The sequence below is a fragment of the Lissotriton helveticus genome, chromosome 5_1 (assembly GCF_964261635.1).
Source record: "Lissotriton helveticus chromosome 5_1, aLisHel1.1, whole genome shotgun sequence".
Lineage (NCBI taxonomy): Eukaryota > Metazoa > Chordata > Amphibia > Caudata > Salamandridae > Lissotriton > Lissotriton helveticus.
Genome location: NC_136065.1, coordinates 1,012,340,752 through 1,012,354,730, shown reverse-complemented (window position 1 = coordinate 1,012,354,730; position 13,979 = coordinate 1,012,340,752). Strand labels below are relative to the sequence as shown.

Here is a 13,979-nt window from a genome sequence, read left to right as displayed (position 1 = left end):
GTCTGTGTATAAGTTGCCTTGCGCTTCACTTCCTGTTGACTTGTGTGTAAGTCGCCCTGCACTTCACATGTTTTGGGTTTGTGTGGAAGTCGCCCTGCGCCTCACATTTTTCGGTCCTGGGTGTAAGTCGCCCGCACAACACTGGTTAGTGTTGTGTGTGTAAGTCGCATCACTGTGTATACAATCTGTGTAGTGCACCTTGTGCTACACGTGTGTTACGTCTTACCCTGCTCTGGGTTGGTCTCTTGGGTTTTGTCCCTTACGTGATTGTTTTACCCTTTTGCCTGTTTTCGTTTTGGTATTTGTCTTGAGGTGTGATCCACACTTCACTACATTTTTGAAATTGTTTATTGGGAAGGATGGGATATTTCTTGTCATTGATTTATTCTTGCTTGTCAATATTTTTCTTTTTCCTTCAGTTTATGCTGTGTTCTTACCCTTGTGAAGTTGTATTTAGTTTTGCTTCCCTGGGGTTGAACTTTTTCTTCTTCTGTATATTTTCTTGTTTTGTTTATAGTTATACCCAGGTTTTTCCACTCTTCCATTTTTCATTCAACCCCTTGGGCACGGCTGGAATTCCACCAGTGCGCAAATTAGACGGCCGGGGGCCATCTGACGCATGCAAGGGGTTAAAAGGAAGGGGATAATGTTATATCTTCACAGTGTTATTGTATGTTATTTAGCCTTGCTATCTTCTAGCTGCTCAGCCTGAATGAGAGATGGTATTGGACTGTTGGTGTGACTGTGATGAATGGAATACCTGGGTGCCTGTGTGGATGAGTGGTGTCAGTTGGAGATGGGCTGAGCAGCATGGAGGCTGCTCCTGGTGGGGCTGGGGTAAGGGCTGGCAACTGGAATAACGACTGATGTATGTAATTACTTGGAATTAATAAAGAGACCAAGAAAACTCTACCTGGCTGCTTGTCATAGTATACAATAGGAACATCAGGTTTTTGCAATTGCTTCTTGGGGAAGAATGGATTAGTTGGGTGCAGTTGTGGGAAAAAGAGCTGGCCTGTTTTTCTATGTTGGTAGATCATGAATTTGAGTCGAGTATTCGGTGTACCCAAAATGCAACTATCACGTAGTCACCGACCATTAATTTTACACAGAGGGCATATTTTGGGCAGAAGGAAAATCTGTTTTTTGCTATTGCTTCCTGGAGAGAATGGATTAGTTGGATGTAGTTGGGGTAAATCGTGCGGGACTTTTTTTCTGTGTCTGTAGATCATAAATTTGAGTTTTCTGGCATGGACAAAACCAAGGTGCCTATGGTCCTCAACGTGGTCTATGGATGTGTCAGGTGCCAGCGATAGTGAAGGGTACATGCTAAACAAAAAGACCAATAAAATGGCTGAAACGCTAGGCTGTTAAGCCATGCTGATTTCCTAGTGGATCGCCTGCAAGGTCAACTTGTGCCTAGACTTCTGATTCCGGAAGGCCTGTGGGCACCACCTACCCAGTTATCTTCCATGTCAGAGCTACCCAGTAACAAAAAAGATGCCATCCTGGCATCATCTTTCCCCCAACTTCCTTCTTTGCTTTAGACCTCCTCCTTCACACATATATGTGGGGATGGGGAGGCAGGCCTCTAATCTTCTTGGCCAGTATACTGAGCCATCACCATTTTGAATCTTTACAGGTTCTAGGGCATCACGCTTCTCACGGTCTTCAAGACTGCTTGTTCCAGCTCTATTTCTCTCCAGCAGTATGCATGGGTTTAGTTGTCCCCTACCTCCTCAATAATGAATGTCTATTTTTGTCAACCATAGGGCGCCCCCTGTCGATGGATCCATTTGGAGCTCTGCCCTCCTACCATTGTTTTTTAGACCATATTGGCTGCTAGAGTGGATTATATGATTTACCTGCACTAAAGAGCAGCAGAGCTGTGGTCTCAGAAGTACGAGGGTAAGATCTCCAGTAGAGCCATGCTATGTAATTTCTCTGCTAGTGAGAACTATTTAGTAAACTGATGAAAAGAAAAAAACTTGCCACCACCAGCGGAGCAGGCCATCTGACATAGTTTCTGAATAGCAATTATGAAAAGGAATTGTCCTTTTTAAATTTGTTTTATTGGCATTTCGCATATGACATAGAAAACATATTTTGCAATAATGAAAAGAAATTGTTATGAACAAAACTTTTAGATCAGCAACGCCCTGCTGTCTTTGAAATCGAATGAGTGGACAAAGAGAAAGGCTGCAGGAAGGCCAAGTAAATAAAATTCCAAACAAAACATTTGGGGATATCATCTAGTGGGCTGGTGCACAGCAGAGCTGTCAGCTGTTTTTACGACACTGTCTTAAGTGCAGTGATACTGAAATGCATACACTCGGAAATTCTTCACGTTAGTGCATTAGGTGCAGACAGTGCAGCCAAGAAACAGAGCAGCGTTTGCCTTTCCTTATTTCCCAGCATGCTGTCTGCGGCAAATGGTAAGTGTACGCGCTTTAGACAATCAGGGCCTCATTTATGAGGACCCTTTGCACCACCAGAATGTCACTTTTTGTGACATACTGTGGCACAGGAGCCTGCTCAATATTTATGAGGCAGCAGTAAGCCACTTTTAATTCTGCCTCATAAATATGGTTCCCTTTAACGCAGTTTTCTGCGTTAAAGGGGCGTTCCTGGAGTGTTGCTGGGGGTGTTCCCAGCAACATCCATGGCTTTTTGACACTGCCCAAGATATACGAGAAATTGTAAATCTGAGGCAGCGCCAAAAACTTACGCCTCCAGCATTCTGCAGCACACATAGAAAAGGAAATAAGCCTCTTGTGATTGTTTTTGTGCGGGAAGGTTTCCCTTCCTGCACAAAAACTATTTCCCCCTCAACGCTGGCACCCTTGCACGATGGTGCAAAGATTGCCGCACGTTGGCGCACGGCATCTCATTGTGCGCCAGACCAGGGGAAAAGGACAGGAATGCGCCGTATCTCATGGATACGGCTCATTCCTTACCGTAGGGCAGCACAGCAGAGAGGCCTGCGGCAATGCCCTATTGTAAAACCTCAATAATTAGGCCCTCAGTAAATTTACAAACAGGCACATGGCTCTGCTTGCGCCACTGCACCCTTTCATGAAACGACTGTTGGAGCCATTATGCACTGTTGTGATCAGAAAAAACCTGAGATGTTTCAGTGCGTATCATGTGCTTAACTTTTTAGCACTGTCTGAATCGACTATTCCCTTGGAAAGCGAGGTAGCCTAGCAGCTCAGACAGTTGCACGGAGCTCAGTGTGACACAGTTGTCAACGGGTATCAGTCCAAGACATCCCGACTCTGCCTTTCATCCTTTCGAATAGTTTAAAAATGAGTACCCTTGAAATAAACAACGGTAGCTTAAGCTTCCTTTTTAAAGCTTGATTTAGTAGTATGCGAAATTAACATCATACGCAGAACGGAGCCCATTCTGACCTGAAACATACAAACGTACATCGGGACGGGAAGCGGAAGAGAAGCAACAACACCCAGGATTTAGGAGGTCAGGTGACAACAGGAGCTGCGGAGGAACAGGAGGGACGTAAAAGAAGGAAACATAGAGACATCCCCTGCTAAGGATTCTGAATAAGTAAGTGCTCCCAAGAACACCATTGTGCTGTTCCTGCGATATAGAAGGGCGTGGGGGAATTGCTACTGAGGAACAGGAACTGGGAAATAGTTAAGTGACTGTTCCTTGCAATGCGTTGGGGATTTAGATGTAGGGAACAAGCAGCATGATGACTGTACCATATCAAGTTATTGTTCTTATTTTGATTTTTGTTTGCATTCTTTTTCTTTGATATGTTATGATGATCTTCATCTCACTGAGTGCATTTGATGTGGTCATTCTGGAGAAGTGTGGCTCACCGATTAGAGCGGCAGACCCTGAGGCAGAGGTCTGGCCGGGACCAGGGTTCAATTCCCGACGCGGCAGGGTCTTGGGCTCAATGTCCACGGACTCGATAATTCTCGCCTCGGTGCCTACTCTAATCATGGGTCCCACTCTGCAACTCTGGGCAATAGCTTGCTTAATCTCCACAACGGCCTCGAAAGCGCTAGGATGCCTGGCTTCACCTTGGGGGTGCCCAGTAGGGCTCACAGGGAAAGCCAGGAAGGGTTACACAGCGGTATACAGCGCCAGGATGCCTGAAAGGTGATAGTGCGCTTTACAAGTATACATACATTTACATTTACATTTCTCGAGCTCCGATGTGGGGCAGAATGTTAACTGAAACTAAAATAAAAAAGAATGATAAAAAAAACTCGTACGCAGACTGTATGGCAAAAATATGGATGCATAGGTTGTAATAAGTGCACCCTATTCATAACCTTTTAGCAAGCCATTTAGAGTTTAGTTGATCATTTGCCATAATACTAAATGTCCTTAATTGTGTGATATTCAACCTTAACATTAAATGGTAAATAACACCAAGAAAGAGTGTTTCCACATTTAAAGGTGCAAAGTTATCACCAGATCTATATTTGAAAAAGAGGTGAGCATTTTGTGTGTTGTTAGTGTGCTATTTTGTGGTTGAGATCTGGTGATAACCCTCTATTTTAAATAGTAAAATAATCTTAAATGCTCAGATACCCTCATATCATTTCTCTAACATGATTCTTTTTAACAGTACCTGGTCTGAAAGTTATATTGCTTTGTTCTCTTCTCTCCTGAACTTGAACCTACTTCATATTGCAGAAGGTACAGTGGCAACCCATCTTCACCATGTCTTATTTCTCAAGTGTATTTGATGGTGGATAATGGAAGCACATTTTATTTACCACATCAGCAATGCATATGTTAGCAGTTAGAAGACTTTGGTGAATTTACTTTATAGTTATTTGAGTTTGATCTTTCCACCAGTGGTTCACCAATTAATCGTACTGCAATCAGGCCCTGCTTGAGATTTGGGATCTAGGAGGGCCATGAAGATGCATGGATGGGCCATAAAGATGAGTGGTGTTGTCCAGGGTCTCCCAGGTTTCTGAAAGCTGAGTCTGGGCATGCTTGACAGTCTTGTACGGATGTGAACTGCATACCATACCTGCTGCCGGCTTCTGTCTCCTCGTTTGCTACTGTGTATTTCTAGAGGTTTAAATCTATGGGCATGATCGCTTCTGCTTTCTCCACCTCACACTCCTTTCTCTCTGTCTCTCCTTCCTCTCGCTTGACTTCACCCTCCTTTGTCTCCATTTCACCTGTTTTCTCACTCACCTCACCCTCTACTTCCTCCCACTTCATGCTCTTCAACTCATCCTGCTCTTTCCCCACCTTATCCACATGTTTTCAGGCTGTGCCCTTCTCTTTCTTCTCTTCACGCTTCTCTATTTCGGCCTTATTCTGTTTTCACTCTCCTATCTGACCTCGCCATCCTCTCACTGTAATTCAACTCCACTTCATCTTTCTATTTCCACCTCACCCTTCTCTCTCCACCTCACCGTTCTATCTCCCCCTCACCCTAATCTCTCTTCCTCACCCTTCTCTCTCTTCCTTGCCCTTTTCTCTCTTCCTCACCCTTCTATATCTTTCTCACCCTCCTCTCACTCTTTATCAACCTTCTGTCTTTCTGACGCCCTTCTCTCCCACTCACCATCCTCATTTTTCACCCTATCCTCCCTCCTGCCTCAGCCTCTTCCCTATTAACCTGCTGTCTCTCTGATTCACCTTCTCCTCTCTTCACCTCACCCGTCTCTCTCTCTCTCCACCACACCCTGGACTCACCATCTCAACCTCTTCTGTCAGCCTGAATATGCGACGTTACAACGCATACCATTACAACGCATTCCGTTGCAACGCCAAATTTTACCCCGACTCTCTGTCGGGGAGCACTGGAAGTTGGAATAGATTCATTTTCTATTCCAACCCCAGTGTGTGCAACAGTAGGGGAGGTGTTAGAGTTAAATCCAACACCTTTTACCCACTGCTGCACACCTTTTTTGTTGCAACGGCATGCGTTGTAACGGTTGCGTAGTAAAGGTTGTTTCCTGTCAGCCTCACCTTCACTGCTGGAGCCTATGGAGTACAGATTTTTTGCATGTAAAGGAACGAGCAGTGTGCATGTGCTTATGTGAGCGCCTGTGTGTACGTAATTGGGACTGTGTTACATCCTGTTTGTCCATCTTCCCTGTCCTTCTTTAGTGTTTGTTTTTACTTGCTCAGCATGCATCTATAATGTCACAGAGTGTTCTAGTTGTGAATGCTTGAAAGGCAGAGTCAGTTACATCTTAGGCTGATCATGTATCCATCTGCTCCTGGTGGGGTTTCACAATTGGATTTATATACTCCTGTACTATCAACTTGATCTGGAACATATCTTCAATAAATCATTTCTGTTCTCATCTACTGCATCAAGGACATTTATTTGTTACAGACTGGCACTTCTCTATCTTTGGTTTTGTTCATCACTGGTAGCTCTCCACTTTCTAAACTGTGGCAGCACTAATGCCTGGATTATATAGAGCATACTCATGAGCACAAATGAGATCTACAAAGACCTAGGATTATGCTTATTTTAGCTACATAAGTGAGGAAACAATATGAAGAGCAATCAAAGTTTGCAACTTGAGCAACAAACCCAAGCCAGACATCAAATGTGGGACGGTTTTTACCCTTATCTGCCACATCTGCTGAGGTTGATGACTGGACTTGTAATTTGGTGGCTATTTTCTCAACCACTATTTTATTGTCAGTCGTTTCAGAAGAATGTATTTTAAGGGGAACAGAGGAAACGTGCAGCTCATGTAACTGCCTCAAAATTTAACTTTCTGTACTAAACAGTGATTGGCATGCTTTGTCATCTTTCCCATTCTCCTGTCTCCCACCAATCTCTCCCATTCCCATCAAGCTTTCCCACTATCATCACCCCCTCTTTACCCATCACCCTCCGGGTCATTAAATCTCTGCTCCCTCTCACTCACCCACTATCCTTTAGCCCATTCACAATCTTATCTGGACCTTCCCCCACCACTTATAATTTGCTCATGACCCTCCTATGGGAATCCTTATCTGGCCCCTCCCCCATCACTTTTAATTTGCTTAAGACCCTCCCATGTGACCACCTTCATTTCTCATCATCCACATCCTTCACAAGCATCATCCTCCGCCTTCACATTTCTGTACTCCTCTCCCACTGCTCACCTTTTATCGCACGACTCAGTACATGCTTACTCATCCCCCTACTCACATCACCCATTTTGCTCATCATTATCATGCTTCATGCAAGGTACTTCCTCAGACTCATTTTTCATCTTCCTTTATCCACCTCTCATACCATCTTCTCTATTTTATGATGCTCATCTTCCCCTACCCCTCATTAATAAACTCTCTCTTCCTTTATAATCACTTCTTCACTCGTTTCATCCATCTGTTCGCTTACTATTCTTTGGTCTTATCCTTGCTTTTCTCTTTTACTTACTCATCCTTTCTATCTTCACTCTCTCCTGTGATCAACCTCCATCTCTGTACCCTATCACATTTTCCTCTTATCAAGATTCTAGAATCTTTTTTTTTTGTTGAAATATTTTTATTGCCATTTTCTTAATTGCAATATGAAAACATTCTTCAGTAGCAAAACATATTGATATATTCAGTTCGACATCAGTATCATATTCAAATAACAGTGATGGACATTCAGTTGGTCGCATTATACACCAGTACATCCTCAGGAGGCCCCTCCACCTCCTCCATCTGCCTACCCACCCTAGGAGATTATTGTGAAACAGAGAGTGTGAGTCCATAGTATTCCAGCCATGGCTTCCATATTTCCAAAACTTTTTGGGGCAGCCCCGTGCTTTATAAGTCGTCTTTTCCCCCAGCATATACATGTCCATACTCTTTTTCCATTCAACTAGGGATGGAATCGTCTCCGCCCCCCATGAATGAATGAATGAATACACATTTCTATAGCACATGCCTACCCTAGGGCATTCCAGCGCATTTAGGAGCTAGAGAACATTGCCACTACTCAAGGAAAGAGAGAGGTCTTCAGCAGTTTTCTAAAAAGGAGATGGTTAGATTCCAGGCGGATGGAATTGGGGAGTCGATTCCACAAGTTTGCAGCATGAAGGGCGAAGCGTCGGCCACCAATGCGTGACCGACGAATCCTGGGAACCGTCAGAAGATTTTTGTTATTTGATCTCAGTATCCTTGGAGCTTGATAGGGTTTCAGCATAGGCACGATCACCGAGGGGCCATTACCGGTGATCGACTTATGGACAGTGCGCATAGCCTTAAACCAGATTCTTTCTTGCACTGGAAGCCAGTGCAGTTGAGAAAGGGCAGACCTAGCAGAGGCCCGCCTCTGGACATTCAACAGAAGTCGAGCAGCACGATTCTGAACCACTTGTAAAGCGTTAATAGTCCCCTTAGGAGCACCCAGGTAGACCGCATTGGCGTAATCAAGCCTTGACAAAATGAGGGCCTGAACCAGCAGCCACCTAGCGTCAAAAGGAAGGAGTGGCAGAATCTTTCTCATAAGTCTGATTAGGCCATAGCAAGTAGCAGCCACTTTGCGTGATTGTAAGGAAAGGCTAAGGTTGGAGTCCAGCCATACACCCTGACTCTTAGGGGTCCATTATGATGACGGGCGGACTTTGTCCGCCCGTCACCATAGTGGGGAACGGGACCGCCCGCCATAAGGGCGGGGGTCCCGTGGGGGGAATTAGGATGTGCCCGCCACAGTGGTGGGCACATCCTGTAGTTTTAGCATTGTGGCGGGCAGTGCACTCTGCACTGCCCGCCACAATGCTAAAAATGCTTTGTTGCATTTGCATATGCAAAGCGGCAGGCACCACGCGGTGCCTGCCGCTTTGCATATGCAAATGTGGGGGAGTACCATAGGTACCCCCAATGTGCCCCCCGACAGTGTTGGCAACCTGGGGGCCCTGCAGGGGGCCCCCGCAGCAATTCCCGCATGCCTTTCCGTGGCGGCATTGCCGCCGCGGAAAGGCCTCTACTTGGTGCCATTGTAATATGGCTGACCGCCACCATATTAATCCACTACCGCCGCGGTCGCAAGGTGACCGCGGCGGTAAAGCGGCGGACGGTCTTTCCGTCCGCCGCTGTCCCCTCCGCCATCCTAATCTGGCGGAGGGGAAAACGAGAGTGCTTGTCGGGCAGATTGCCTCCGCCAGGGTGATGGTGGCCACCGCCACCCTGGCGGAGGCAATCCGCCCATCATCATAATGGACCCCTTAGTTTGTTTCTTGGGCAAAGGGGGTAAACCGAAACAACTAGGCCACCACGGGTCTAGATTAGGGGGGGCTGCATGTCCAAGCACCATAATTTTCGTTTTGGATCCATTCAATTTGAGGAAGGAAAGATCCATCCACACGAGGTAAGATTCTTATCACTCGTGTCACTGTTGCTGAGCGACATTACCAGCTGAGTGTCGTCAGCGTACGTGACCAGCTGGACCCCCCAAGGAAGCACAATGTCTGCCAGGGGCCGCATATAGATGTTGAATATTATGGGACTTAAAGAGGATCCCTGGGGGACACCATACTGTAGGTGGGTCTGTTGTGACAGAGCCTCCTCTTCGAAGACCATAAAAGATCTATCAGTAAGAAAAGACTGCAGCCACTTGAGAGCAGTCCCCGTCAACCCCTCTTCCCGCAGTCTTTGGATCAGAATGCGGTGATTTACCGTATCGAAGGCTGCGCTGAGATCTAATCTCCGGGCCCGATTCACAGAACTAACTTAAGACAAAATCCTAAACTTACTACCATTGTCGTATTCACAGAAGGCACTTACTGATTTTGGTATTCACAGAAGACACTTACTCATTTCGGTATTCACAGAAGTTAGGAGTCCTAACTTTAGGACTCCTAAATGCCTTCTGTGAATACCGAAAGTCCTAAAGTTAGGATTTTTCTCAGTTTCGGAGTAGTAAAGTTAGGACTTCTAACTTTAGGACTCCTAAATGCCTTCTGTGAATACCGAAAGTCTTAAAATTAGGATTTTTCGCAGTTTAGTAGCAGTCTACCTGTTTTGTCTCCTACATCATACAGACGCTGGTGCGTGGCTTGTATCGCCTGTTGTGCATCTCTTTTAGCCAGCGCAAAATATTCCTGCCTAAGGAGTTGTAGGCTGCGGAGCAATAAGGGATCATCGCCCTTACTTGCCTGTGATTCAAGCTGTAGATATTCCAACCCGGAGATTTCCTCCTCCTCTTTCTGCTTTTTATGTGCTATTATATTTTGTGCCCTATCACGCAATACAGATTTGTATGCGACCCACAATGTAATTGCAGAGTCCACCGACCCCACGTTCTCTCTAAAATACAACTCAGTGTCAACCCTGAGTTCCCTAGCCACCTAAGTATCTTTGAGTTCCCAAGGGTATAATTTCCAATCCCCGTTTGGTCATTTTACATGGGCTCCCACCGTGAGCCATAAAGGGAAGTGGTCTGAGAGACCCCTTGCTAAATATTCTCCCTCTGGTATCTCTCCTAGTTCTCCCACTGGGGCAAATATTTAATCTATCCTTGAAAAAGCTTTGTGGGCCCCTGAATAAAAGGAGTAGGCTCTACTCTGGGGATGTTGCCTTTGCCATACATCCATGAGTGCTAGTGTATCTACTAACCGTTTAAGTGGCGTCTTCTTGGGGTCTCCCGTTAGAACAGTCGTGCGGTCACTTGTAGGGTCCATCACATCATTAAAGTCTCCCCCAATAATATGTGTGTTGGAGCCCGCCTCTAGTAAAATTGCTGTGAGTTTCTCCATTGTTTGCCTCTGGAGCTTGGGTGGTGCGTATACACTAATAAAGGTGATGTGCCTTCTGTTCCACACTCCCTTGACTGCTGCATATGTGCCACAAGAGTCAGCCCAGGTGCGTTCTAGTCTAAAGGGTGGGTTTTTCCTAATGACTATTTCCACCCCCCTCGCCCTGGTAGAGAATCCAGTATGGGCCAATGTTTTTTACGCCCCTTGACCCAGGAACCCACACTGGGTGCCCTTTAAGTGAGTCTCCTGTAGGAGAATTACATCTGGTTTCAATCTCTTAAAGTATGCTGTCACCAACCCTCTTTTAACCTATTCACATTCCAGGAGAGGATCGAATACACTTCTAAATTAGGTATAGCCATCTCGATGATGTACAAAGGTCAGTCCCTCAGTGAACTCTCTTTCCCCTCCACACTGTTGTTCTTTCTGCAATTCCATGATGTCTGATGCATTCTTGTTTTGCCACTCAACTGTAACGGAACCACAACCCCAAATCCCCCCACCCCCCCAATATCCATCCGACTATCCCCAGGGTCAACGGGACCAACTGCGTCGTGATCAGATTGGTGAGGTCTATCGCCCACCCCCCCAAAACTTTGTAGCTTAAACTGTGTCCTGCCCCTCCAGCCCTTCCCTGTGTAGAGCATCTGCCCCCCCTTGGGCAAAATGTGAGTGGGCACTTAAGCTTTAGAGTGCAAAGGCCAGTAAAATGGACAGGTGTTCCCACTGAAAATTACAATAGCCACACAGTCCAAACCTGGAAAAAAAGGGGAGGGGGAAGTGGGAGAAAAAAACAGGGAGTGTAAAAGGGAAAAAGGGATAAGTGGGTGTAGAAAGTCAAATATCACAAGAATAGGACACGTGGGGTAGTGCGCAATGTCCTTCTGCGGTCCGGTCACCCCGATGCTCTTCGGGCCATTTAGTGCTCATCAACTTCTTCAGACACTGGTTGGTTCCAAATACCTTTCCCATTCCCAGTGGCAGTCTCTCTTGTACCTTCTAGTAGGTTAATGTTTTGCAGCAACGGACGATCTTCCTCCGAGTCCGTCGTAATGTCTTGATCCGTGCAGTCTGCCGAGTGTCTCATGACCGTTTTTCCTGTTCCTATGGTGCTGTCTAGGCGTTGCATGCTTTCTGGGTCCAGCGCTTGCGGAGGGTTCACCGTCAGTATTCTGTTCCTGTATGGTGTCGATCTAAGAGTTGTGTTTGGGACAACCTCCGGATTTCTCCTGATACGCTGCTGAAATCTAGGTCTACTACTGCGAAGTGACCGGACCGTCCCAGAGCGCGGCAGCACATCTCCAGTGACTCTCGGCATGGGGTGTTCCTCCAGCCAGTGCCACGCCTCTTCCGGAGTGTTGAAGAATATGGACCGGGCTTGATAAATCACTTTAAGTTTGGCAGGAAAGAGGAGCATATATGTGATTTGCATTTGTCGCTTTTTGTCCTTCACTGAGCCGAACGTTTTACGTTGCTTCTGTACCACCCGCGAGTAGTCTGGGAACACCATGATCCTTGTGTTTTCCAGCCTGACTTCCCCTTTTTGCCGAAATGCCCTGAGAAGTAGATCTCTGTCTAGGTAGTTAAGGAACCTTGCAATCAGTGGTCGCGAGGGTGCTCGCATTGGGGGCCTGGTCCCAGGTATTCTGTGTGCTCTCTCTATAATGAAACATGGTGAAAAATGAACATCCGGGAAGCTAGCCAATAGCCACTTGCGCAGGTAGGCACCAGCATCCGTCCCCTCAATGGCCTCTGGAAAGCCAAGAAAGCGGACATTATTTCGTCGAGCTCTGTTTTCTGCATCATCAACCCTCCAGAGGACATCCTTCATGGAAGTCGTCAGGGCGATGACCTCGCTACGCAGTGTACGGGTAGTATCTTCGACTTCCGAGATACGGTGTTCCGCTTGAGTGACTTTCTCCGAGACCTTCCTCAGGTCTTGACGTAGCAGGTTGACATCAAGTTTAATCTCATCAATTTTGCCTTCAAGCGCCTCTCTAGAAGACTGGATAGCCTGCAGGATAACATTATTATCAGGGGGACCTGCCGGGCCCGTGGCGGAGGGATCCTGCGCCTGCAGCGGCTTAGCGAACTGGTCCATTTCCCCCTGTTTCGATTTTTCGGTGACCTTGTCCCTCGCCATCTGAAAACGTCGCTCAGGGTGAGGGGAAGTCAAGGCGCAACCGTCAGCGGGCCCGGGGCGGTCACCTCGGCCCTCTGACCACCTTCCACTACACCCTCGACGATTAGGTCCCAGTATGTATTTGCGCTCTTGGTTCTGTGATGAGTTACGCTGCCACTCCCCTGCGAGCTATGTTGCACACCTCCAACTCACCGCAAGTATGACCGTCTCTGCGTCATGGGGGATTCGCTATGTCCGGCGAGCAGCCGCAGGGGCGGCCTCAGGCGTCTTGTGCGTCACCCGTGGGCCTGTCTTTAGTGCCCCTGTGTCCTCCACACCTTCAGGTATCTCAGAACGCTTCCCCTGATAGATGTCCCTTATGTTCTACCGTCCGTGTGCGTCTCCTGCTGTCCTTTCTTTACAGAATGACCCACACCCTATTGCAGGCATGATATGCAGAGCTATCAGTTCTAGTATCAGCCCAGCCTCCTCAGTCCCGCTCCCATTCACCGTTCCACAGGAGCTACAGAACTGTTTCACTCAGTTCTCAGGGGATTCCCAGGACCCACTCTGCGCCTTGTCTGGTTCTGGACTGTCTGTGCCCCTCCTAGTCTGACACCTTCCCGCGGTTCGGCCAGAGGACGTCGCAGCATTGGCCTCACTATACCCAGTGAGCAGCCGCCGGGACTCACACATGCGTCTTGTGCGTCACCCGTATACCAGCCATTTGTGTTCCTGTGCCTTCCACCTTCAGGTGTTTCAATCTGTTGCCCTCGAAATCAGTGCTCTATGCCCTTCTGCCCGTGTGTGCCCTCTGCTGTCCCCTCCACAGAGCGTGTAACCACACCCGGGCGCAGGAGTGTTGAGCAGTGCTGTCAGCTCTAGGATCAGTCCAACCCTCTCATTCACGCTCCCACCTGTTGCTGTACTGTAGCCGTGGGGCTGTTTTATTCAGCTCTCAGGGGCCTCGTGGGAGTCCAAGGACCCAGTCTATGTCGTGTCTGGTGCAGGTCTGCCTATGCCTCTCTTGGGCTGCCCCCTGTGTGCTGATCGGCCAGAGGGTGTCGCACCTGCAAACTCAGCAGATCTTCCCTCTACTTTAATGTCGCGCTACTCACCGCAGGGTCGCTGAGCCGATCGTCTCTGGCTCCATGCACCGC

General features: G+C 47.3%; 1 protein-coding gene across 1 annotated transcript in view; it reads right to left on the bottom strand.

Annotated features, from left to right (window-relative positions):
• Positions 1-13,979, bottom strand: part of ADAM12 (ADAM metallopeptidase domain 12) — a 1,594,455-nt gene that overhangs the window by 185,828 nt on the left and 1,394,648 nt on the right. The window lies entirely within an intron of this gene.